General features: G+C 43.3%; 1 protein-coding gene across 3 annotated transcripts in view; it reads left to right on the top strand.

Moving 5' to 3' along the window:
* The window catches only part of tspan9a (tetraspanin 9a), a 279,052-nt gene continuing 254,061 nt past the window's right edge, over nucleotides 1-24,991 (top strand). For 2 of the 3 annotated variants that reach the window (XM_090231846.1, XM_090231839.1), the window contains exon 1: nucleotides 92-466. The gene's annotated coding sequence lies outside the window, so the exon portion shown is untranslated. Of the gene's footprint in view, nucleotides 467-24,991 lie in introns of all 3 variants that reach the window. The other variant, XM_021601788.3, reaches the window with a different exon arrangement.

The following is a 24,991-nucleotide window of genomic DNA, read 5'->3' as shown; positions in this document are numbered from 1 at the left end:
ACTACTCGGAACTAGGAAGTTGGGAAATGTCCGACTTGCTAAATGGTTGTAGTTATACACGTGCCGCATTCAACGAATCACCAATTAGGACATTCCCGAGTTTCCTAGTTCCGACTAGCATAGGAAAGCGGCAGAAGTAAACTTCTCTACTGTTTTCCAGCGTGCTCGATTTCCGTATCCAACCGGGGACATCCATTTCCATCATCACCATAGGTTAGTTAGAGGGAGTAACGGTGTCAGAAGTACAGAAAGTCGCGATTTACGTCTTCGCTAAACAGCAGAGGCACCTTGGAGGCACAAAGCTGGAACACATTAGGAAACAGTAATATATCGTGGTGGAAGAACGAATTCAAACTTTATTATTTGCTTGGAAGTTCCGAGGCATAGTTTTTTTTCTGGACTTGTTCTGCGCTGATACAAGTCTGACAGTTAACAACAAAGTAACTTGTACGGTGATTCTCCACAGGTAAGACCGCATATTAAAGGCTACATTATATTGCAGTAATTTAGGCTACAGTACTGTCTTGAGTCAATTACTAGGTGTTACTTTGAATTCCAGTTAAATAACTTTATCAACTTAGCTGGTAGCTTGTTTTGCTATGCAGTTGATTTATCCAGACTATCCTTCGCTTTTTGGGCTTCATGCAGAGAGAGCGCACATGTAGCCTATAATTTGTTAGAATATAACGTTGTAGGCTTGTTGCTATATGTTTAGAAATGTAGTCTACCACAACGTTATATCACGTTCATATGTTAGTTACGTGCGATTAATGTGTTAAATGTACATATAGTCCCAATAGCATACTAACATAAAGGTCTGGACAAACAAAATTAGCACGGCTGATTACATCAATTATTTACTTTTCGGTAGATAGTTTTCACGTGTGATTATCCTACTAGTGAGCATAAAAGATGCCAGTTGATTGCTGCATTCAGTATTCCTAAAACTAAAGGAATGCATAGGGGTTATGGCTCTCTCATGCACAGCTTTAAGGAATGTGACGAATCAAAACATAAATTCAGAGCACTTTGAGGAGGAACAGCTGAGAGGCGTCTAGTGCTAGTATGTGAGAAGCATGCCTTGTCGAACAATTGGCGCGATTACTGGCAGGGTCTCATAGCTTGAGTGCCATAGTGATGGTCTGTCTCTGTGTTGCAAAGGCTGTGTCTGAAGCAGAGATAAAGCCTGTTTATATGCTTATAACAATGTTACTACATCTGTATCGATGGCTTTTCAGACCAAGATATGACAGTGAGATCGTTAATCACGGCTGCATTGGACCTTTAACTATTTGTAACACACGTAAATGGTTTAAATTCCCCAAAATTAACATATATTTTAAAATAATCACGCATTTATAGTCAAATTTGTCTTTTCAAAATAGACGTTTTCGTATGTTTTTCATGTTTTGAACAGATCTTTTTTGTCTGTTTTTCATTCAACGTGTTGTGTTTCTGTGATACTCAAGAGGCTGAGAAATTGGCGATTGAGCTAATTTGACATATGGTAAGACATAAAATAGCCACTAATAGGCAATATAATATATATTAGCTTTACATTTGGAGCGCTATGGACCCTAACGCTATGGGCTATGGGCTATCAACTAATTTCCAATTGCATCTGAAAGATGGGAATCTTGACTTGTTATAGAGACATTGGCAGGACATTTTAGCATACATTTGTACATATAGTGACTGCAATGCCCCCCAGCGGGTGACTCCAAATCTGGGGTGGCTCCATTTCTACTGAACAAAAATAAGCGCAACATGCAACATTTACAACAGTTTTACTGAGTTGCAGTTCATATAAGAAAATCATTAAATTGAAATAAATTCATTAGGTCCTAATCTATGGATTTCACATGACTGGGCAGCGGCACAGCCATGGGTGGGCCTTGGGAGCCAGGTCAACCCACTGGGGAGCCAGGCCCAGCCAATCAGAAGGAGTTTTTCCCCTCAATGGGGCTTTATTACAGACGTGAATAAGCCGGATGTGGATGTCCTGAGCTGGTGTGGTTACACGTGGTATGCTGGTTGGACGTACTGCCAAATTCTCTAAAACAACATTGGAGGCGGCTTATGGTAGAAAAATGAACATTCAATTCTCTGGCACTCTGGCAACAGCTCTGGTGGACATTCCTGCAGTCGGCATGCCAATTGCACGCTCCCTGAAAACTTGAGACATCTGTAGTATTGTGTTGTGGGACAAATGTTTAGAGTGGCCTTTTATTGTCCCCAGGACAAGGGGCACCTGTATAATGATCATGCTGTTTAATCAGCTTCTTGATATGCCACACCTGTCAGGTGGATTATCTTGGCAAGGAGAAATGCTCACTAACAGGGATGTCAACAAATTTGTGCACCAAATCTCAGAGAAGTAAGCTTTTTGTGCGTATGAACATTTTCTGGGATCTTTTATTTCCGAAAATGAAACATGGGACCAACACTTTATATGTTGCATTTATATTTTTGTTCAGTATATATATTTTCAGGATGCATACTGTACATCTACCTCTGTGCCAAATGTGATGCTTCTCTCACAAAATTGACTAGTGAGTCCACATTTTCAGCTTAGTCACCACTAGTATACAAAAGAAAGATAATTTTCCCATATTAACACTAGAACCGCCTGGCCTTTCAGCATACAGTGCCTTCGGAAAATAGTCAGACCCCTTGACTTTCTCCACATTTTGTTAGGTTACAGCCTTATTCTAAAATTGATTAAATCATTTTTTTAAATCAAATAAAATTGTATTTGTCACATGCGCCGAATACAATACACTGTAGTAGACCTTACCTTAGACCTTGAAATTCTAACTAGCCCTTATCCAACAATGCAATTTTAAGAAAATACACCCCCCCCTCCAAAAAAAAGTAAGAGATAAGAAAAACAAATAATTAAAGAGCAGCAGTAAATAACAATAGCAGGGCTATATACAGGGTGTACTGGTACAGAGTCAACGGTATTGAGGTAATTATGTACACGCAGCGGGGGGGTGCAAATAGTCTGGGTGGCCATTTGATTAGCTGTTCAGGGTGGCTGGAGTCTTTGACAATTTTTAGGGCCTTCCTCTGACACTGCCGGGCCTGGATGGCAGGAAGCTTGACCCAGGTGATTTACTGGGCCGTATGCACTATCCTCTGTAGTGCCTTGCGGTCGGAGGCCGAGCAGTTGCCATACCAGGCAGTGATGTAACCTGTCAGGATGCTCTCGATGGTGCAGCTGTAAAACCTTTTGAGGATCTGAGGACCCATGCCAAATCTTTTCAGTCTCCTGAGGGGGAATATGTTTTGTCGTGCCCTCTTCACGACTGTCTTGGTGTGCTTGGACCATGCTAGTTTGTTGGTGATGTGGACGCCAAGGAACTTGAAGCTCTCAACCTACTCCATTACATTCCCGTCGATGAGAATGGGGGCGTGCTTGGTCCTCCTTTTCCTGTAGTCCACAATCATCTCCTTAGTCTTGATCACGTTGAGGGAGAGGTTGTTGTCTTTGCACCACATGGTCAGGTCTCTGACCTCCTCCCTATAGGCTGTCTCATCGTTGTCGATGATCAGGCCTACTTAATGATGGTGTTGGAGTTGTGCCTGGCCACGCAGTCATGAGCAAACAGGGAGTACAGGAGGGGTCTGAGCACGCACCCCTGAGGGGCCCCCATGTTGAGTGTCAGCGTGGCAGATGTGTTCTTATCTACCCTTACCACCTGGGCGTGGCCCGTCAGGAAGTCCAGGATCCAGTTGCAGAGGGAGGTGTTTAGTCCCAGGGTCCTTAGCTTAGTGATGAGGTTTGAGGGCGCTATGGTGTTGAACGCTGAGCTATAGTCAATGAATAGCATTCTCACATAGGTGTTCCTTTTTGTCCAGGTGGGAAAGGGCAGTGTGGAGTGCAATAGAGATTGCATCATCTGTGGATCTGTTGGTGCGGTATGAAATTGGAGTGGGTCTAGGGTTTCTGGGATAATGGTGTTGATGTGAACCATGACCAGCATTTCAAAGCATTTCATGGCTACAGACGTGAGTGCTACGGGTCAGTAGTCATTTAGGCAGGTTACCTTAGTGTTCTTGGGCACAGGGATTATGGTGGTCTGCTTGAAACATGTTGGTACTACAGACTCAGACAGGGAGAGGTTGAAGATACTTGCCAGTTAGTCAGCGCATGCTTGGAGTACACGTCCTGGTAATCCGTCTGGCCCAGTGGCCTTGTGAATGTCTTACTCACATCGGCTTCGGAGAAGGTGATTACACAGTCATCCGGAGCAGCTGATGCTCTCATGCATGCATTTCTCTCTCATCAATCAGGGATTAATCAGGTATTGTGGGACTATACCCCATAATGACAAAGAAAAAGCAGGCTTTTTCTGTTAATAAAAAATAAAAAAACTGAAATATCACATTTACATATACATTCAGATCCTTTATTTAGTACTTTATTGAATCATCTTTGGCAGTGATTACAGCCTCAAGTCTCCTTGGGTATGACGCTACAAGCTTGGCACACCTGTATTTGGGGAGTTCCTCCCATTCTTCTCTGCAGATCCTCTCAAGCTCTGTCAGGTTGGATGGGGAGCTTTGCTGCACAGCTATTTTCAGGTCTCTTCAGAGATATTAGATCGGATTCAAGTCCGGGCTCTGGCTGGGCCACTCAAGGACATTCAGAGACTTGTCCTGAAGCCACTCCTGCATTGTCTTGGCTTTTAGAAAACTCCAAGTGGACTGTCATGTGCCTTTTACTGAGGAGTGGCTTCTGTCTGGCCACTCTACCATAAAGGCTTGATTGGTGGAGTGCTGCAGAGATGGTTGTCCTTCTGGAAGGCTCTCCCATCTCCACAGATTAACTCTAGAGCTCTGTCAGAGTGACCATCCCTGACCAAGGCCCTTGTCCCCCGATTGCTCAGTTTGGCCAAGCGGCCAACTCTAGGAATAGTGTTGATGGTTCCGAACTTCTTCCATTTAAGAATGATGGAGGCCACTGTGTTCTTGGCAACCTTCAATTCTGCAGACATTTTTGTCTGTGCCTCGACACAATCCTGTGGACCTGATATAGACAGGTGTGTGCCTTTCCAAATCATGTCTAATCAATTGAATTTACCACAGGTGGACTCCAATCAAGTTGTAGATGCATCTCAAGGATGATCAATGGAAACAGGATGCACCAGAGCTACATTTTGAGTCTCATAGCAAAGGGTCAGAATACTAATGTAAATAAGGTATTTCTGTTTTTAAAAAAAAAAAATAGCAAAAATGTCTAAAAACCTGCTTTCGCTTTTTCCATATGGGGTATTGTATGTAAATTGCTGAGGATAATTTAGTTAAAATTTTTTGGAATAAGGCTGTAACGTAACAAAAGTCAAGGGGTCTGAATACTTTCCAAAGGCACTGTGTACCCTCTAGAGAATGTTGCTGGGCCTTTAGCATATGCATCAGATGCATATCATCTCACAAGGTGTGCAAACATGCTTGTTTAATAAACCCTTGATACATACTGCATAAACTATTGTAAGGGATGAATTGCATGAATAAATATTTATAGAAATATGCCCCCCCACCCCAAAAGAATAACAAAAATATATGTTCTATATAATTCTACAAAGTCTTAGAAAAAACATAAAAACATTACAGTGTAGTCCATTTGATCAACTGCATTTGTAGATTCGATTAGTAATATAGTTATAGTAATTAACAGTCCAGTTACAACTTCTTTAGACAAAGTAGTAGAAAAAAAAGATTACGATATTATTAATAATAGTAATCATTATATTACTTGCCAGGTGTGCAGTTGAAATTATTTTCTCTATTTCTTAACAAAAGCACCAGTGCGAGAACAATTGTAAAGGATTCATTGCATAAAAAAATATCAATGGAAATAAATTCATGACAGGATATAAAAAAAAACATTCCTTTGTTGATTGTATCAGACACTGTATTGTCCCCTTATACCCGTGCCTTTACACATGAATCAATCGCGTCTTCTGTTTGCGATTCAGGTTCCACGGTCAGCACACAGCTTCGGGGCTTTGTGTGAGCAAGCCGCTAATACAAAATTGGTTACACTGCACACAATTTGTATGGGCCTTGTTTTGTGTGCACCTGCCGACTTGACATTGTTTCTTCTTTTTACTGAGTGGGAGTTGTGGTGCTTGGGGAAGAGGGAGAGCAGGACCTGCTGCCTGCTTGGAGCTGTGGTGCTTGGGGAAGAGGGAGAGCAGGACCTGCTGCCTGCTTGGAGCTGTGGTGCTTGGGGAAGAGGGAGAGTAGGACCTGCTGCCTGCATGGAGCTGTGGTGCTTGGGGAAGAGGGAGAGCAGGACCTGCTGCCTGCTTGGAGCTGTGGTGCTTGGGGAAGAGGGAGAGCAGGACCTGCTGCCTGCTTGGAGCTGTGGTGCTTGGGGAAGAGGGAGAGTAGGACCTGCTGCCTGCTTGGAGCTGTGGTGCTTGGGGAAGAGGGAGAGTAGGACCTGCTGCCTGCTTGGAGCTGTGGTGCTTGGGGAAGAGGGAGAGTAGGACCTGCTGCCTGCATGGAGCTGTGGTGCTTGGGGAAGAGGGAGAGCAGGACCTGCTGCCTGCTTGGAGCTGTGGTGCTTGGGGAAGAGGGAGAGCAGGACCTGCTGCCTGCTTGGAGCTGTGGTGCTTGGGGAAGAGGGAGAGCAGGACCTGCTGCCTGCTTGGAGCTGTGGTGCTTGGGTAAGAGGGAGAGCAGGACCTGCTGCCTGCTTGGAGCTGTGGTGCTTGGGGAAGAGGGAGAGCAGGACCTGCTGCCTGCTTGGAGCTGTGGTGCTTGGGGAAGAGGGAGAGCAGGACCTGCTGCCTGCTTGGAGCTGTGGTGCTTGGGGAAGAGGGAGAGCAGGACCTGCTGCCTGCTTGGAGCTGTGGTGCTTGGGGAAGAGGGAGAGTAGGACCTGCTGCCTGCTTGGAGCTGTGGTGCTTGGGGAAGAGGGAGAGCAGGACCTGCTGCCTGCTTGGAGCTGTGGTGCTTGGGGAAGAGGGAGAGTAGGACCTGCTGCCTGCATGGAGCTGTGGTGCTTGGGGAAGAGGGAGAGCAGGACCTGCTGCCTGCTTGGAGCTGTGGTGCTTGGGGAAGAGGGAGAGTAGGACCTGCTGCCTGCTTGGAGCTGTGGTGCTTGGGGAAGAGGGAGAGCAGGACCTGCTGCCTTGGCGGCCTGCTTGACGGCTTTAGCTTCTTTCTTGGCGTTCACGTGGTTCTTACGAAGCTCACATGCCAGAACCATGATACAATTTCTGCTGCTGATTGTCTTGTCAAGGCATTGTTTGCACAACAGGTGCGTGTTGAAAGCAGCAATGTCGAGCACGTTGTAGAACACCGTAACAGGCCAGGGGCGAGTACCTCCTTTTACAGAGTACTGTCTTGCCATCTGGTTGAGTGCATCCGCACCAACCTATTGCAAAAAGAGAAAATAGAATAGAAAAGGTTAGAACTATATACAATTATAATACTAATAGCAATAACAGTAATATTTATGTAATGTAATTAAAGGGTATAATATTTGGTGTTTGGCAGTTGGAAAAGCTACCTGTATATAGCAGAGATATACACTACCGTTCAAACGTTTGATTTCACTTAGAAATGTCTATGTTTTCCATGAAAACACACATGAAATGAGTTGCAAAATGAATAGGGAATATAGTCAAGACGTTGACAGGGTTATAAATAATGATTTTTAATTTACATAATAATTATGTCCTTCAAACTTTGCTTTCGTCAAAGAATCCTCGATTTGCAGCAATTACAACCTTGCAGACCTTTGGCATTCTAGTTTTCAATTTGTTGAGGTAATCTGACAAGATCTCACCCCATGCTTCCTGAAGCACCTCCCACAAGTTGGATTGGTTTGATTGGCACTTCTTACGTACCATGTGGTGAAGCTGCTCCCACAACAGCTCAATAGGGTTGAGATCTGGTGACTGTGCTGGCCACTCCATTATAGACAGAATACCACCTGACTGCTTCTTCCCTAAATAGTTATTGCATAGATTGGAGCTGTGCTTTGGGTCATTGTCCTGTTGTAGGAGGAAATTGGCTCCAATTAAGTGCTGTCCACAGGGTTTGGCATGACTTTGAAAAATTGAAGTGATAGCCTTCCTTCTTCAAGATCCCCTTTACCCTGTACAAATCTCCCACTTTACAACCACCAAAGCACCCCCAGACCATCACACTGCCTCCCCCATGCTTGACAGATGGCATCAAGCACTCCTCCACCATCTTAATTTTTTCTGCATCTCACAAATGTGATCCGAACACTTCAAACTTAGATTTGTCTGTCCATAACACTTTTTTCCAATCTTCCTCTGTCCAGTGTCTGTGTTATTTTGCCCATCTTAATATTTTATTTTTATTGGACAGACTGAGAAATTGCTTTTTCTTTGGAATTCTGCCTAGAAGACCAGCATCCCTCTTCACTGTTAACATTGAGACTGGCGTTTTGCGGCTACTCTTTACTGAAGCTACCAGTTGAGTACTTGTCTGTTTCTCAAACTAAACACTCTAATGTACTTGTCCTCTTGCTCAGTTGTGCACCGGGGCCTCCCACTCCACTTTCTATTCTGGTTAGAGCCAGTTTGCGCTGTTCTGTGAAGGGAGTAGTACACAGCGTTGTATGAGATCTTGTTTCTTGGCAATTTCTCGCACGGAATAGCCTTAATTTCTCAAAACAAGAATAGACTGACGAGTTTCAGAACAAAGTTCTTTGTTTCTGGCCATTTTGAGCCTGTAATCGAATCCACAAATGCTGATGCTCCAGATACTCAAGTAGTCTAAAGAAGGCCAGCTTTATTGCTTCTTTAATCAGTACAACCGTTTTCAGCTGTGCTAACATAATTGCAAAAGGGTTTTCTAATGATCAATTAGCCTTTTAAAATGATAAACTTGGATTAGCTAACACAACGTGCCATTGGAACACAGGAGTGATGGTTGCTGATAATGGGTCTCTGTACGCCTATGTAGATATTCCATAAAGTATCTGCCGTTTCCAGCTACAATAGTCATTTACAACATTAACAATGTGTACACTGTATTTCTGATCAATCTGATGGTATTTTAATGGCCGAAAAATGTGCTTTTCTTTCAAAAACAAGTACGTTTCTAATGACTAAACTTTTGAACGGTAGTGTATGCTTTTGTGCTATTGCAGTCTGCCACCGTCTCCATTTCTTCTTCTGGTCACTGACGATGGCAACAGTGGGATGCATGGTGCTGAGGATGCAAACACTGGTATTTATTTGACATCTGTACACCGTGAGTTGCTTTACCACACTCCATCACTGATGTGGAGTACAGCTCAACCAGTATGTTGTTTTGCGCAGAGCGGGGCAGCCTTTGTTTGTTCACTGTTCCGAGTAGACTAGTCTTCTTTGCAATCAACTTGTCTGCCAGGGAAATTGATGTGAAGAAGTTGACCATGGTCACCTTTCTGCCTTTGCCTATGTAAGGCTCCACGAGTCTCAAAACCACAGTCTCAGACAGTAGCTCACCCACTGGCCTGGTTTAATCTTTTCCCAGATATGGAAAGCCATTGAGCAAGTACTTGGTTTCGACATTGGTACTAATTTTAACCATCTTCCCTGTCCCTGCTGAAGAAAAGCAGGCCCAAACCATGATGCTGCCACCACCATGTTTGACAGTGGGGATGGTGTGTTCAGGGTGATGAGCTGTGTTGCTTTTACGCCAAACATAACGTTTTGCATTGTTGCCAAAAAGTTCAATTTTGGTTTCATCTGACCAGAGCACCTTCTTCCACATGTTTGGTGTGTCTCCCAGGTGGCTTGTGGCAAACTTTAAACAACACTTTTTATGGATATCTTTAAGAAATGGCTTTCTTCTTGCCACTCTTCCATAAAGGCCAGATTTGTGCAATATATTACTGATTGTTGTCCTATGGACAGAGTCTCCCACCTCAGCTGTAGATCTCTGCAGTTCATCCAGAGTGATCATGGGCCTCTTGGCTGCATCTCTGATCAGTCTTCTCCTTGTATGAGCTGAAAGTTTAGAGGGACGGCCAGGTCTTGGTAGATTTGCAGTGGTCTGATACTCCTTCCATTTCAATATTATCGCTTGCACAGTGCTCCTTGGGATGTTTAAAGCTTGGGAAATCCTTTTGTATCCAAATCCGGCTTTAAACTTCTTCACAACAGTATCTCGGACCTGCCTGGTGTGTTCCTTGTTCTTCATGATGCTCTCTGCGCTTTTAACGGACCTCAGAGACTATCACAGTGCAGGTGCATTTATACGGAGACTTGATTACACACAGGTGGATTGTATTTATCATCATTAGTCATTTAGGTCAACATTGGATCATTCAGAGATCCTCACTGAACTTCTGGAGAGAGTTTGCTGCACTGAAAGTAAAGGGGCTGAATAATTTTGCACGCCCAATTTTTCAGTTTTTGATTTGTTAAAAAAGTTTGAAATATCCAATAAATGTCGTTCCACTTCATGATTGTGTCCCACTTGTTGTTGATTCTTCACAAAAAAATACAGTTTTATATCTTTATGTTTGAAGCCTGAAATGTGGCAAAAGGTCGCAAAGTTCAAGGGGGCCGAATACTTACGCAAGGCACTGTAGATTCATTGATATGCTTTGTATTATTCTAAAGGCCTACTGCCACATGTAGCGTGTTTTCATTGCCCTTACAATACGTTTGATTAGTAATTGAGTTATAGTAAATAAAACAGTCCCATAACAGCTTATTTTTACAAAGTAAAATGTAAAACATAATGGTATCAACCCACAAGGCGCACGATCAAATGAATTTCTGCTGATAAATAGGCACAACACAAACACTATTGTCTTTCTGCATTACATTAACCTCTTCACCCTCCGTATCATTCAGTTAGGCCTAATTTCAATTCAATTGTGAAGTAAGGTGCACAGTTATTGCCCATTCATCCATTTGTCATTCATTCAGTGAGGAGAGAGAGACGCGTTAGCGACTGACTGGGCTCCAACATCCTACAGCACATTGTCTTGGTGGGTGTCTGGGTACTAACATCCTACAGCACATTGTCTTGGTGGGTGTCTGGGTACTAACATCCTACAGCACATTGTCTTGGTGGGTGTCTGGGTACTAACATCCTACAGCACATTGTCTTGGTGGGTGTCTGGGTACTAACATCCTACAGCACATTGTCTTGGTGGGTGTCTGGGTACTAACATCCTACAGCACATTGTCTTGGTGGGTGTCTGGGTACTAACATCCTACAGCACATTGTCTTGGTGGGTGTCTGGGTACTAACATCCTACAGCACATTGTCTTGGTGGGTGTCTGGGTACTAACATCCTACAGCACATTGTCTTGGTGGGTGTCTGGGTACTAACATCCTACAGCACATTGTCTTGGTGGGTGTCTGGGTACTAACATCCTACAGCACATTGTCTTGGTGGGTGTCTGGGTACTAACATCCTACAGCACATTGTCTTGGTGGGTGTCTGGGTACTAACATCCTACAGCACATTGTCTTGGTGGGTGTCTGGGTACTAACATCCTACAGCACATTGTCTTGGTGGGTGTCTGGGTACTAACATCCTACAGCACATTGTCTTGGTGGGTGTCTGGGTACTAACATCCTACAGCACATTGTCTTGGTGGGTGTCTGGGTACTAACATCCTACAGCACATTGTCTTGGTGGGTGTCTGGGTACTAACATCCTACAGCACATTGTCTTGGTGGGTGTCTGGGTACTAACATCCTACAGCACATTGTCTTGGTGGGTGTCTGGGTACTAACATCCTACAGCACATTGTCTTGGTGGGTGTCTGGGTACTAACATCCTACAGCACATTGTCTTGGTGGGTGTCTGGATACTAACATCCTACAGCACATTGTCTTGGTGGGTGTCTGGGTACTAACATCCTACAGAACATTGTCTTGGTGGGTGTCTGGGTACTAACATCCTACAGCACATTGTCTTGGTGGATTAAGTTGGGAATAGGTGTGTAAAAAAAAAATTGTAAAAAGACTAAATACTTTTCTGTTTTTGTGATTTCAATTTTTTTTTTTACAAATGGAACAGTGTAAAATAGAACATTTAGGTAAAGTCAGGGAAGTTTTTTGGCTGACTTTTTTTATTTACAATACCAAACGTAAGTGGCGGTTCTGGTGTTCTAGTGTTAAAACAAGTTCTACCATTTCAGAAGCATCAATAAGAGGGTTTAGAAATTATGACATTGTTTAACACTTGGTGTCAAAATTGACCACTTTTGGCACTTTTAGTGTAATGGCATTTCTTGCATTGTCCATTGTCCTGGATCTGACAGGCTGACATGTTTCCTCAATAGCACTAGCTCTCCATTGTCAGCGTCCACATTTCTAGCTTTGACCTTTATTTTAATAGTTGGCCTCGTTGTTTATTGAGCTCTTAAAGCTGAGCCATGAGTGAAACTGGGCGACTTTTGTGGTGCATCTCCTTCATGCAATGCATTCTCCAGATGTTATGTGCATTGTGCATGGCACTTTACATGCTTTGAAGCACATTGAATGGTTCACTTGTAGGCCCTTGTGGCAGACTACTCAATTTACAGCTCTGTCTGTCACGCTTTTACTAACATCCCGACAGGATTTTTGTTTAGACGTTTTCTCATTTATCAGTCTTCATTGATACATTTTGCTGTAAATTCGGATTCTTCACCCTTCAGAGGAAAGTGTTGAGAAAACAGAAGCAAAATAGAGCATTCCGAATGCGTTACTCCCAATGCAGAAGTCAGAGTACGCCCTTCCTAAAAAAAAAGGATAAACGGGATCCTTGGGACTTCCCAACTATGACCTTTACTCGATTCAGATAATGATTTATGGGTGACCGTTTTTGCTTTTCTCTCTTCCTTTTCGCACGGCCTGTGTAGCTCTGGTTCATATCCTTGCACTGGAAGAGGGAATTCATTTAACCGTCTTAAGACCTATGCTTTGACCTATGCTTTGACCCCACATTCCTCAAACTCTTCCTGCTCTCTTGGTGACCCAGGGTCAGTGACATCTTAGACCTGTAACTGAGGAGAAATGTGTCAATTTCCTGTTTTATGTTCTTCTCGGAGGAGTGGTGTGAATAGGTGGACAACATGTGAGGATGGATGTGTTCTTTGCTACATACCCCAAACCTCATACATCATCTGGATATCTTACATCCTCCAGTAAGAGTTAATACCAGCGCCACACCCAAAGACAAATGACTACACTCCAGAACCCCCAGCTGCTTTTCATTGTTTTGATCCCTTCATTGGGCTCGGTTTGCATAATGAAGCTGATATCAAACTTCCTTCAAAGGGCACTGTGCTTTCCACAGCAATCCTCCTCCATGACTATTCGGAATGAACAATCATACTCATATCATTTATTCTCAGATACGCTGGTTAATTCGCTACAGCAGTTTTAGACAAACAACAGCAGCAGTGCCAACTATGTTTATTTCCCGTCTGTCCCGTTCACTCATCTTGGTGACAAGCATTGAGCCAGTTTCCTCTGCCCTTCATGAAAGTTCCCATTATCTTGGACCAGCTAAACAGTGCTGGGCAGATCCCGTGCCACTGGGCCTCAATGGGCAAGCCTGTGTTGCTGCTACATCAACATTTTTTTTCTCCCTTTGACCTCTCTGGGTCTCAGTGCCATTCCGTACCCTCTGTGGCTACAGCTCAGGGCCAATCACAAACTGGAACAAGGCATGGCCTGTGTCTATTTGAGACATCCCTGGCTGGATCGGTCCAGGGGGTCGGTCTCTGACTGTCCATCTGTCCCTGGCTGGCTCACAGAAAGAGCCGTTCAGATCACACCCGTACTTTTCAGACTACTCATCTCAGGCTGGCATTTACATTCACATTTTAGTAATTTAGCAGACGCTCTTATGAAGAGTGAGTTACAGTTATGTGGTTATCTTAAGATAACCACATATCACAGTCATAGTAAGTAAATCTTTCCTCAATAAAGTATCTATCAGCAAAGTCAGAGCTAGTAAGTTGGAAAAGAGTCAAGTGTGAGTGTTACTGGCAGACAGTGAAATTCTCTCCATGTTTTTCTGTGCTGAAGTGCGCATTTCTGAAAAGCTTCTCGGATGCGGCCTCCTGCTGTACATACACTGCGAGCACATTCTGTGGCTATATTTTGACATGCCTATTTGAGTGACCTCACGCTGCTGTTTACTAGTCAAGTGTATTTTGGAGCCGAGGTATTCTGCATGCTTAGTTTGCTGCTGCAGCGAAGCTCCCATTTTTAAGACATATTTCTATTGAAATCTCTGTGTGAATCCTGTTGTGCTGCACTTGCTATAAAATGACGGGGAGCTTTGACCTCGGTTCGCCTGTGCTTAATAGCGTCTCGTTTACATACTGAGTTTGTTCTGGTGTGACTGCCAAAACATCCCAAGTAGGATCTCAGCTTCGTCAAGGCTTTTACAGGTACTATCGAACAAGGATAGCATATTGTGAATGGGAAGGAGAGCTGTGTCCTGCTCAGACTGAGCTGTGTTGATATCTTACTTATCGGCTCAGAGTTGTTATTTAGCGGAGTGTATTTTGGTAGATGAGGTCAGATATAACACGTCCTATTACCTTTCGAGGTTAGAGTTCCTCAGAAGTCAGAAAGACTTGCCTGGCTGTTACTCCACCATTAGTCATTCTCAGTGCAACACTATGTTGCAGCGTCGGTAATGTCCGGCTTGCTGACTAATGGTGGATTGGGTGGATTTCCTGACTGAATGTAGCCGTTGACAACTGCCTTTGTCTGGGTTGTTGGCAAGCTGGCCTGGGCTCGGCCTCTGGCTGTTTGAACCCAAATTTGACATGAAAGCTACTGCTGGTGGATAGAAAGGGACTTTTACAAGGCATCTATTGATAAAGCACTGATGAGGTAGTAACCCAAATGATTAGACACATTTAAGATTCCTACCAGCTACATTATGTGTGCTGTAGTGGGGCTGTAGTGGACTAAGAAATGATCAGGGTCCACACACACACCAACACAGTTGTGAAGAAGGTACGACAATGCCTCAGGAGGCTGAAACGATTCGGCATGGGCCCTCAGGTCCTCAAAAAAGTTATACGGTTGCTCTTTTGAGAGCGTTTTGACTGACTGCATCAGCGCTCGTTATGACAACTGCTTGGCCTCTGACCGCAAGACGCTACAGAGAATAGAGTGTACGGCCCAGTACAGCACTGTACACTCTATCGGTACAGATGCACAAATTCTGGAACCAACAGGAACCCTGAACAGCTTCCTCCCCCAAGCTATAAGACTGCTAAATAGTTTGTCCGGGTAGCTATTGGTTAACTATCTGCATTGACCCTTTTTTTACTCATAACATACGCTGCTGCTACTGTCTTATCGACCCTGTTGCCTCGTCACTTTATCCCTACCTACACTACATGTGTGTACCCCATGTACAGGGCATTTGGAAAGTTTTCAGAACAGTTTACTTTTTCCAGAATTTGTTACATTACAGCCTTATTCTAAAAAGGTTTTACAAAAATAATTATCCTCATCAATCTACACACAACGCCCCATATTGAAAAAGCAAAATGGGTTTTTAGAACATTTTGCACATTTATTACAAATTAAAAACAGAAATACCTTATTTATATAAGTAGTCAGAGCCTTTGCTATGAGACTTGAAATTGAGCTCAGGTGCATCCTGTTTTCATTGAACATCCTTGAGATGTTTCTACAACTTGATTGGAGTCCACCTGTGGTAAATGAAATTGATTGAACTTGGCACACACCTGTCTATATAAGGTGCCATAGATGACAGTGTATGTCAGAGCAAAAACCAAGCCATGAGGTCAAAGGAATTGTATGTAGAGCTCCGAGACAGTATTGTGTTGAGTCCCAGATCTGGGGAAGGGTACCAAAAAATGTATGCATCATTGAAGGTCGCCAAGAACACAGTGGCCTCCATAATTCTTAAATGGAAGAAGTTTGGAACCACTAAGACTCTTCCTAGAGCTGGCCACCCGGCCAAACTGAGCAATAGGGAGAGCAGGGCCTTGGTCAGGGAGGTGACCAAGAACCCGATGGTCACTCTGACAGAGCTCTAGAGTTCCTCTGTGGAGATGGTTGTTCCAGAACTACAACCATCTCTGCAGCACTCCACCAATCAGGCCTTTATGGTAGAGTGGCCAGACGGAAGCCACTCCTCAGTAAAAAGGCACATGACAGCCCACTTGGAGTTTGCCAGAAGGCACCTAAAGACTCAGACCATGAGAAACAAGTTTCTCTGGTCTCATGAAACCAAGATCAGCATCACGTCTGGGGGAAACCTGGCACCATCCCTACAGTGAAGCATGGTGGTCTGCAGCATTATGCTGCGGGTATGTTTTTCAGCGGCAGGGACTGAAAGACTAGTCAGGATCGAAGGAGAGATGAATGGAGCAAAGTACAGTGAGATCCTTGATGAATACCTGCTCCTTACCGCTCAGGACCTCAGACTGGGGCGAAGGTCCACCTTCCAACAGGACAACAACCCTAAGAACACGGCCAAAACAACACAGGAGTGGCTTCGAGACAAGTCTCTGAATGTCCTTGAGTGGCCCAGCCAGAGCCCGGACTTGAACCCGATCAAACATCTCCTGAGAGACCTGAAAATAGCTGTACAGCGACGCTCCCCATCCAACCAGACAGAGCTTTAGAGGATCTGCAGAGAAGAATGGGAGGAACTCCCCAAATACAGGTGTGCCAAGCTTGTAGCGTCATACCCAAGAAGACTTGAGGCTGTAATCTCTGCCAAAGATGCTTCAACAAAGTACTGAGTAAAGGGTCTGAATACTTATGTAAATGTGATGTTTATTTATTTTTTCTGTTTTATGAATGAGCAAAATGTTCTAAAAAACTGTTTTTGCTTTGTCATTATGGGGTATTGTGTGTAGATTGATGAGCGACAAAGACTGGTTCATCCATTTTTGAATAAGGCTGTAAATAACTAAATGTGGAAAAAGTCAAGTGGTCTGAATATTTTCAGAAAGCATTGTATATAGCCAAGTTATTGTTGCTCATTGTGTATTTATTCCTTGTGTTATTATTTTTTCTGTTATTTATATTTTTGTCTCTGCATTGTTGGGAAGGGCCCATAAGCTTTTCACTGTTTGCAAACACCTGTGGTTTACAAAGCATGTGACAGATCAAATGTGATTTGATTTGTTAACTTCATCATGATCGAAATGGTAGCTCCTCTTGGGAGGAAGAAAATGACTCAGAAATGAAAGCCTCATACCAATCTGAGGGATAGGTTGGGCCATGTTGTTCCAGTACCACTGAAGGGATGTCTGGTCCTGCTCTTTTCTGAAGGACTAAAACGATCTGGCTGAAGGGGAAGAGAGTTTGGAAGATGAGCTTCGGGGTTTAAGTAGTGAACCTTTATTTAGCAGAGGCTTGAGGGGGCCGTTTCTTTGTGTAGCCTTAGATAACTAGTCAATCTTTCTTGAGAGAATATATTATTTCAGTGTTTGATAGGATTAATGTCTAACACTTGCCATATTGGGTTGCAATTCAACTTTAATGATCCGTACTTAACCTCTCTCTCATTATCTGGAGAGTGTTAGATGGAATGTATTTCTGTTTCAATAGCCTGCCAGCTAGCTGATGACAGTTTTTGATAAGCCTGTGTTTGACGGCTCAATGTTTTATCTATTCTAGAGGACTGATAGTTCCAGGTGTGGGTGGATCCCTCATACAGGCTTCAGTATTCAGATCCTCTTGATCATGAAGTGACATTTTAACTGGCTATAAAACAGGTTTATAATAATTATATACGTTTTGAGAAGTACCTCAGCATAATATGATATTTTATGGAGTGTTAATGACATCACGCTGTGGTGAAAATGAACAGTACAAAGTGGAACCTTCGGGCTTTAGGCTTCTCACTGGAAGAGACGGAGCCCATGTGAGCCAGTGAGAAGACGGGCTGTTTGTGATCATGGGACTACCAGTGTCAACAGCCAAGCTACAGAAGGAACATGAATGGACATTACTGCAGGAGACTCTCATCCATGCTCTGACCTCAAGATGATTTAGTCCCTACCTAACATCCATAGGCTAGTCGTTAGCATCAATTACTTATCCGAGACAGAGGAGCTCACTGCGTATTGCCTGACTTTTCCTACCATTGACCTCGCTGTGTACTCTGTTAGAGCAGGAAACCGTCTTATTGTTGTTTCAGGAAATCGTTTGTACCTCACATCACAAGACCTTATGATGTTCATTTGCAGTAGCAACACGTAAAGAGTACGAAAAATCCTTTGGCAATACACTTATCTATTCCCTTAGCCAGGACCCCTATCCAATGTGAATTAGTAGCCTAGCTAATGCCCCCGGTAGGCTTAGCAGGGAAATTACACTTGTTCCAGACAGAGTTGTTCACATGACCTAGTCTCTCTCCGAGCACGGAACAGTCAGTTCCTGGAATTAGTTTCTTTTCTAGCCGGGATTTCACCCCTCTCTGTTCCCCAATCTGAGATGAAATCAACGTGTATTATATGCACAGGATACACGTGGTGTACACAGTACAGTGAAATGCATACATGCAAGCTATCATCTCAACAGTGTGGCAACACAAAACAAAATGTTCAATGAAAGACAATAAGTAGAAGATCATTGTTTTGTTCATTTCTATCCATTACAATAGCAACCAGAGTAATAACACAGATAGAACAAGGAGCCAGATGTTTCACCGGATGTATAGATCTGAAGCATCCGGTTGGAATTTCCACAGCCTAGTGGCAGGCAGTGGGAGAAGATGGAACTGGGTCAACATTCAGCTGATTTTCTCATTTAAAAAAAGTAAGAGCTCAATGTAATTTTCTGTTACAAACAGAGTGCAAGTTTTGTAGATGTGGCCCTTTGACAAAGTATTTAAAAAATGCCTTTCTTTACAAGGATTGCAAGGGCGAATGGAGTAATTGGACACACTCAGTTCACAGAGAAGGTGTTCCCCAACGTAAATATGCACATACATGCAATAATGCACCAATAGGATCTTGCTAGCTCCTGCTTGTCTCTGCCCACCTTCTTGCTTGTTCTGTCCACTATGCTTCATTTGCTGCCCCCCCCCCCCCCCCCCCCCCCATTTCTATGGGCACAAAGCACTGTTCATGACACAAACTGTTCACACCCCTCTTGTTGGTGGAGACAATTTTTCAGGTTTAAAGCTTATTTTCTTGCAATTCTATACATTTTACCATGCCTAATGTGTTTTCATGTGATAATATCAATATCAATATCAATATCAACAATATCTATGGGCAAAAAAACCTAACCTAGTTGATCTGGACATTTCTGGACATTTCAGACAAGTTAAAAATAGCTCTCTAAGGTATGCAACGACTAACATGACAAGAGGAAATGATGATGCACTACCCAGTTTCTACTATTACAACTTTGAAGAGTAAGTTTTAAAGCCAGACTGAGTTCCTTGAAAAAATACTACTGCCCTAGCTAATGCTTTTAGTAGGCCTACCAGGGATGTCAAACCATAACACTCCTGTCCAGTGTGAAGTAGTAGGTAATATAAGTGAAGGCCCTCAGAGAGTTGTCCCCAGTGTGACTAATGGCAGACAAGGGAAGCTCATTGACAAGGCACAGCCATCCCTTCCTCAAGCTTCCGCCAGGCCGATAATCAAAAGCACCTTTGTGAGCTAGAAGAAAGGCTGGGCTTCTTGGCTAGGCTACCACACTGTGGCAATTAAACGTTGGTAAACATGGACCTCCTCGCGCTCTCTCTCTCTCTCTCTCGACTTCTCTACCTGTTTAACTCCTCTTAGCGCCTACCACAACACAACTCCACACTGCCGCCTGGATTTGCAAAATCCTCATTGGTTTTGACTTTGTTTTTATGTGACGAGCCCAGATGGACTGGTCTGTCCTCTCTGCCGTAAACTATATTCGACACCGCTTTAGTACAGTCATTAGTGCATCCCGGAAGCAACAGCCAAGCCTCCTCTTTGCCCTGCTGTCTGCCCCAACATTAGTTGAGTGGCTAGTGATGGGTCATTTGCCTTTTCAATCTCACTCCGGTTCTCCTGTATTGCAAGTTAAACAAAATCTCAAATCATATTACTGGTTCACTGACGTTCACAATGTGAAGCGGATGGACGCACTGATTATGGTGCTCTAAAGATGCAGTCGTGTCGGTGCTTATAGATGTACTGAATGTTGGTGCATTATGTGGATCTCCGTCTGATTTGCTCCCTAGCGTTTCCTTAAATAGTTGGCCTTGTATGACCCTTAAATAGATGTACTGAATGTCCTTCCCAGTGGTTGACCCAGGGAGTATCAATAACACACGCCTCTCAAACATCCCATTTGGTATGCGAATCCTCTTGTTCCATTTTCCTGTTATGTGGTGTGTGTGTGTGTGTCTGCGCCCGTGTGAGTGTATGCGCGAGCGCATGTGTTCTTGCGCGTGCACGTCTATTGCTTTCAGTGTTATTCCGAGCTCTAATATATTGTGTGTGTCACTGTGTTTATCTTAGAAAAAACAGACCGGACCTCGCACTTCCTCCCAACTCTTCCACATGAGTGACCTCACACGCAGGAAGTAGAGTTCACTGGGCTGCCGGGACACTCAGGATGTGTGTTGATTTCATAAATGAAGCATTAAGCCATGTTCTCCTCAGATATTTCAGTTAAACGATTCATGTTTTCCTAAACCGACACGTCATTTGCATGCAAATAAGCTATTTGATTTGTTTCATGTTGCCATTGTAAGCGTTTTCTTGCAAATTAATTTAGATTATTTATCTTCTCCCTCACTAATAACATTATAAAGACTAGGAAATTTGTCTTGAAAAGAAAGTTAGCCTAATTAAATAACAAGAAGACGATTGCGTGACAGATTGAACTATTTAACTTTGAGCTTGCTCTGTTAGCATCCCTCATAGCACAGTTTCCCCATCATTGCAATCCAGCAGTGGGATCTACTGTTTATCCAGATAGAAGAGTGCCCCCTACTGGCCCTCCAAAACCACCTGCTGCAGCAGTCCTGATCATCTCTCATCAAAAGCTGGCCCGACCCTGCTTAGCTTGCAGTGGTAACCACCAGAGGGGCAGTGTGGTACTAAGAGTGTTACTGACAGACTAAAGCATTTAGGGACAGTGTGGTACTAACAGTGTTGCTGACAGACTAAAGCATTTAGGGGCAGTGTGGTACGAAGAGTGTTGCTGACAGACTAAAGCATTTAGGGGCAGTGTGGTACGAAGAGTGTTGCTGACAGACTAAAGCATTTAGGGGCAGTGTGGTACTAAGAGTGTTGCTGACAGACTAAAGCATTTAGGGGCAGTGTGGTACTAAGAGTGTTGCTGACAGACTAAAGCATTTAGGGGCAGTGTGGTACTAAGAGTGTTGCTGACAGACTAAAGCATTTAGGGGCAGTGTGGTACTAAGAGTGTTGCTGACAGACTAAAGCATTTAGGGGCAGTGTGGTACTAAGAGTGTTGCTGACAGACTAAAGCATTTAGGGACAGTGTGGTACTAAGAGTGTTGCTGACAGACTGAAGCATTTAGGGGCAGTGTGGTACTAAGAGTGTTGCTGACAGACTAAAGCATTTAGGGACAGTGTGGTACTAACAGTGTTGCTGACAGACTAAAGCATTTAGGGGGAGTGTGGTACTAAGAGTGTTGCTGACAGACTAAATCAAATCAAATTAAATGTATTTATAAAGCCCTTCGTACATCAGCTGATATCTCAAAGTGCTGTACAGAAACCCAGCCTAAAACCCCAAACAGCAAGCAATGCAGGTGTAGAAGCACGGTGGCTAGGAAAAACTCCCTAGAAAGGCCAAAACCTATGAAGAAACCTAGAGAGGAACCAGGCTATGTGGGGTGGCCAGTTCTCTTCTGGCTGTGCCGGGTGGAGATTATAACAGAACATGGCCAAGATGTTCCAATGTTCATAAATAACCAGCATGGTCCAATAATAATAAGGCAGAACAGTTTAAACTGGAACAGCAGCACGGCCAGGTGGACCGTGAGTCATCATGTCAGGTAGTCCTGAGGCATGGTCCTAAGGCTTAGGTCCTCCGAGAGAGAGAAAGAAAGAGAGAAAGAGAGAATTAGAGAGAGCACACTTAAATTCACACAGGACACCGAATAGGACAGGAGAAGTACTCCAGATATAACAAACTGACCCTAGCCCCCCGACACATAAACTACTGCAGCATAAATACTGGAGGCTGAGACAGGAGGGGTCAGGAGACACTGTGGCCCCATCCGAGGACACCCCCGGGCAGGGCCAAAGCATTTAGGGGCAGTGTGGTACTAAGAGTTTTGCTGACAGACTAAAGCATTTAGGGGCAGTGTGATACTAAGAGTGTTGCTGACAGACTAAAGCATTTAGGGGCAGTGTGGTACTAAGAGTGTTGCTGACAGACTAAAGCATTTAGCAAATTTAGCATTTCAGTCACTCTTTGAAAAGGGAGAATAGTAAAGGTTTCTTAAAATACATTGCAATGGCCATTTCGATGTGGACCTTAACCCATAAGACTCTAAGCCCTGTCTAAGCCGGTGGAGGGGGGAATTGTTTTCCAATATGTAAAACATTTTGGAATTGTTTTCTGAAATTCCATTATGGAATTGTTTTAAGAAGGTCATACTAAGGATCATTTTGCTATCTTAATTTTAAGACCCCTTGAAGTATCACTACATGGAACACCAGAAAGTCCGCCCAAAAAATCAAAAGGAAGTTTATTTGGAAGTGTCTGTCCTATATCTGAGAGATATACAGTAAGAAAGATCCAGAAACATTATTATTATTATTATATATTTTTTTTTACATGTATTTAACTCCTTATTTTTGGCACTAAACAATTTCTGGCTTAGACAGGGCAAAGACGGTAGAGTGATTTATTAACATTATTTTCTGCTTACATATGCAACTAAACAAAGTCAAATATTCCCTTCAAGCTAGCTACATTTAATGGATTTCTGACTGTTCACAGGAAGGAAACGACTGTCAGCATTTCTCACATAAATACATATAAATCCTGTAATCAGTGTTAGCTTTTTTGAGAAAGAGTTATTCAGGTTTTTTTTCCCATGGAAGGCAATGGGACAAGATGGTGGCCTATGAATGTCTGGAGCTTTCTACATATTGTTGTGCAGAATTTGTTTCTCCACTGAAGCGTTATAAATCCTTGCCACTGCGTAAACCTGCGCATTGCATTATCACTCAAACAAGCAGGCAGATGGTTGGCTAAAATAAAAATAACAACGCTGTGGCAATACGCAGAGAAACTTTACATTGATAAAGACTGTTCGGACTATCGCAGAAATCCATAGACCCTTCCCTCCCTCTCTCTTTGTCCGCCTCTGAATGCGCCACCTGGGGGCAGCAGTTGGAGCTGTTCGGTGCTGCTTCACGGTTGTTTAATGCAACGCATTCACACAGTTTGAGGGGTCCCCACTTAACATGGAAATGGGGTTGACCTCACGCATGCAGCGTAGCCAACTCTGGACCTAAATGGGACACCAGGAAAGTATCTGAATACACCCATTGTCTGGGACACTTGATGAAGTTTGGGGTTGAAGGGTTTGATCCCATTTTAAAACCATTAGCAAGTATTGGCCTCGCTCCCCTTCCCTGAAGGAGACCACTGGAAAACACAGTCCAGAGGATGCCAGTGGTTTCTGCCCCAAACTGGGAGAATAACTCAGAGATCCATGAGATCTTTCGCAGAGGCGTTTCCATGAGCATTGTTCTCCTTTTAGAGACTGTGGTTGAGAATGATGTACCATGTGCAGATGTGACCACAGGACAGACATGGACACAGGGCATACTATAGCCTATCCTCAGTGCAGCTGTTGGTCTGGGTTTGACTGTGCTGGCTTTTCCAATAGACATGTGGGAACTCTCACAGACATGCTCAGTCAACTCATTGGACACTACACAGGCACATGGTATGAGGCAAGACCAAGTGGTACAACATGCTATCACAATTTTAGTTTGCTAGCTAAATAACACGTACAACCTAGTAATGGCCATAGTGTTACTGCATTCGAATGGTTAATACTGCTACTGATTAGAAGATACTGTCTCACTGCTAGACACACATATACAGCAATTGGGCTTCTGGATGCTAATTAGTGTATACACATTGTCATTTTATTGTGGCTATATTGGTACACATATAAGTACACATTTTATTTTAAAGTGCCCTTCAGCCTCACTGAGACCTCCATGCCAATTATGGGCACAAGCTCTTTTTCAGGAAGTGTCTGTTATTTGTAAGGGGATATTAATAACTTGAATAACTGAGAAGCAATTCATGTGGAGACAGTTTATCTTCAGTGTGTGAGAAGAATATGGGAGAATATTTTTTTGGTTTTTGTGAAAGGGCCATTCCACAGTAACAATGCAATCAATGGTCATTGTTTTTTGTTTGGCATACATTTTAAAAAGGGAAAAATCTAATTCTCATTCTGTTACTGTGGAATTGCCCAAAAGCAATTTTCAGAACTGATGTTGATCCAAAATGAGTGTTCCAAGTGATATAACCTCAAAGATGACTGTCACGTTCGTTGGAAGCATACTCAGACCAACGTGCAGCGTGATCTGGGTTCCACATTTTTTTTATTTAAAGTAAGTAAACCACACAACAAAACAATAAAGAAAGAACGAAACAAACAATGAACCGTAACAAAGAGGTGTAACATACACTAACTCAAAACAATATCCATAAAACACAGGTGGGAAAAAATGCTACTTAAATATGATCCCCAATTAGAGACAACGATAGCCTGCAGCCTCTAATTGGGAATCATACCAAACACCATTATAGAAAAAATAAACTAGAACCCCACATAGAAAATAATAACTAGAAAACCCCCCCAGTCACGCCCTGACCTACTCTACCAGAGAAGGATGGTCAGGATGTGACAATGACGTATCATCATTTTGTTCTTTATCAGGTCAGTTTCAGATGTGGAATGCCAAGGGATTTTGCAATAAATGATTTATATCAAATCAATAACAATAAAACGACTTTCTGATGATGAACTGAAAATATGAAT

This window comes from Oncorhynchus mykiss, chromosome 1 (genome assembly GCF_057628025.1).
Source record: "Oncorhynchus mykiss isolate SJ-2025 chromosome 1, ASM5762802v1, whole genome shotgun sequence".
Taxonomy (NCBI): Eukaryota; Metazoa; Chordata; class Actinopteri; order Salmoniformes; family Salmonidae; genus Oncorhynchus; species Oncorhynchus mykiss.
Note: the sequence above shows the minus strand (reverse complement) of the source record. Positions and strands in the feature narration are given on the sequence as shown.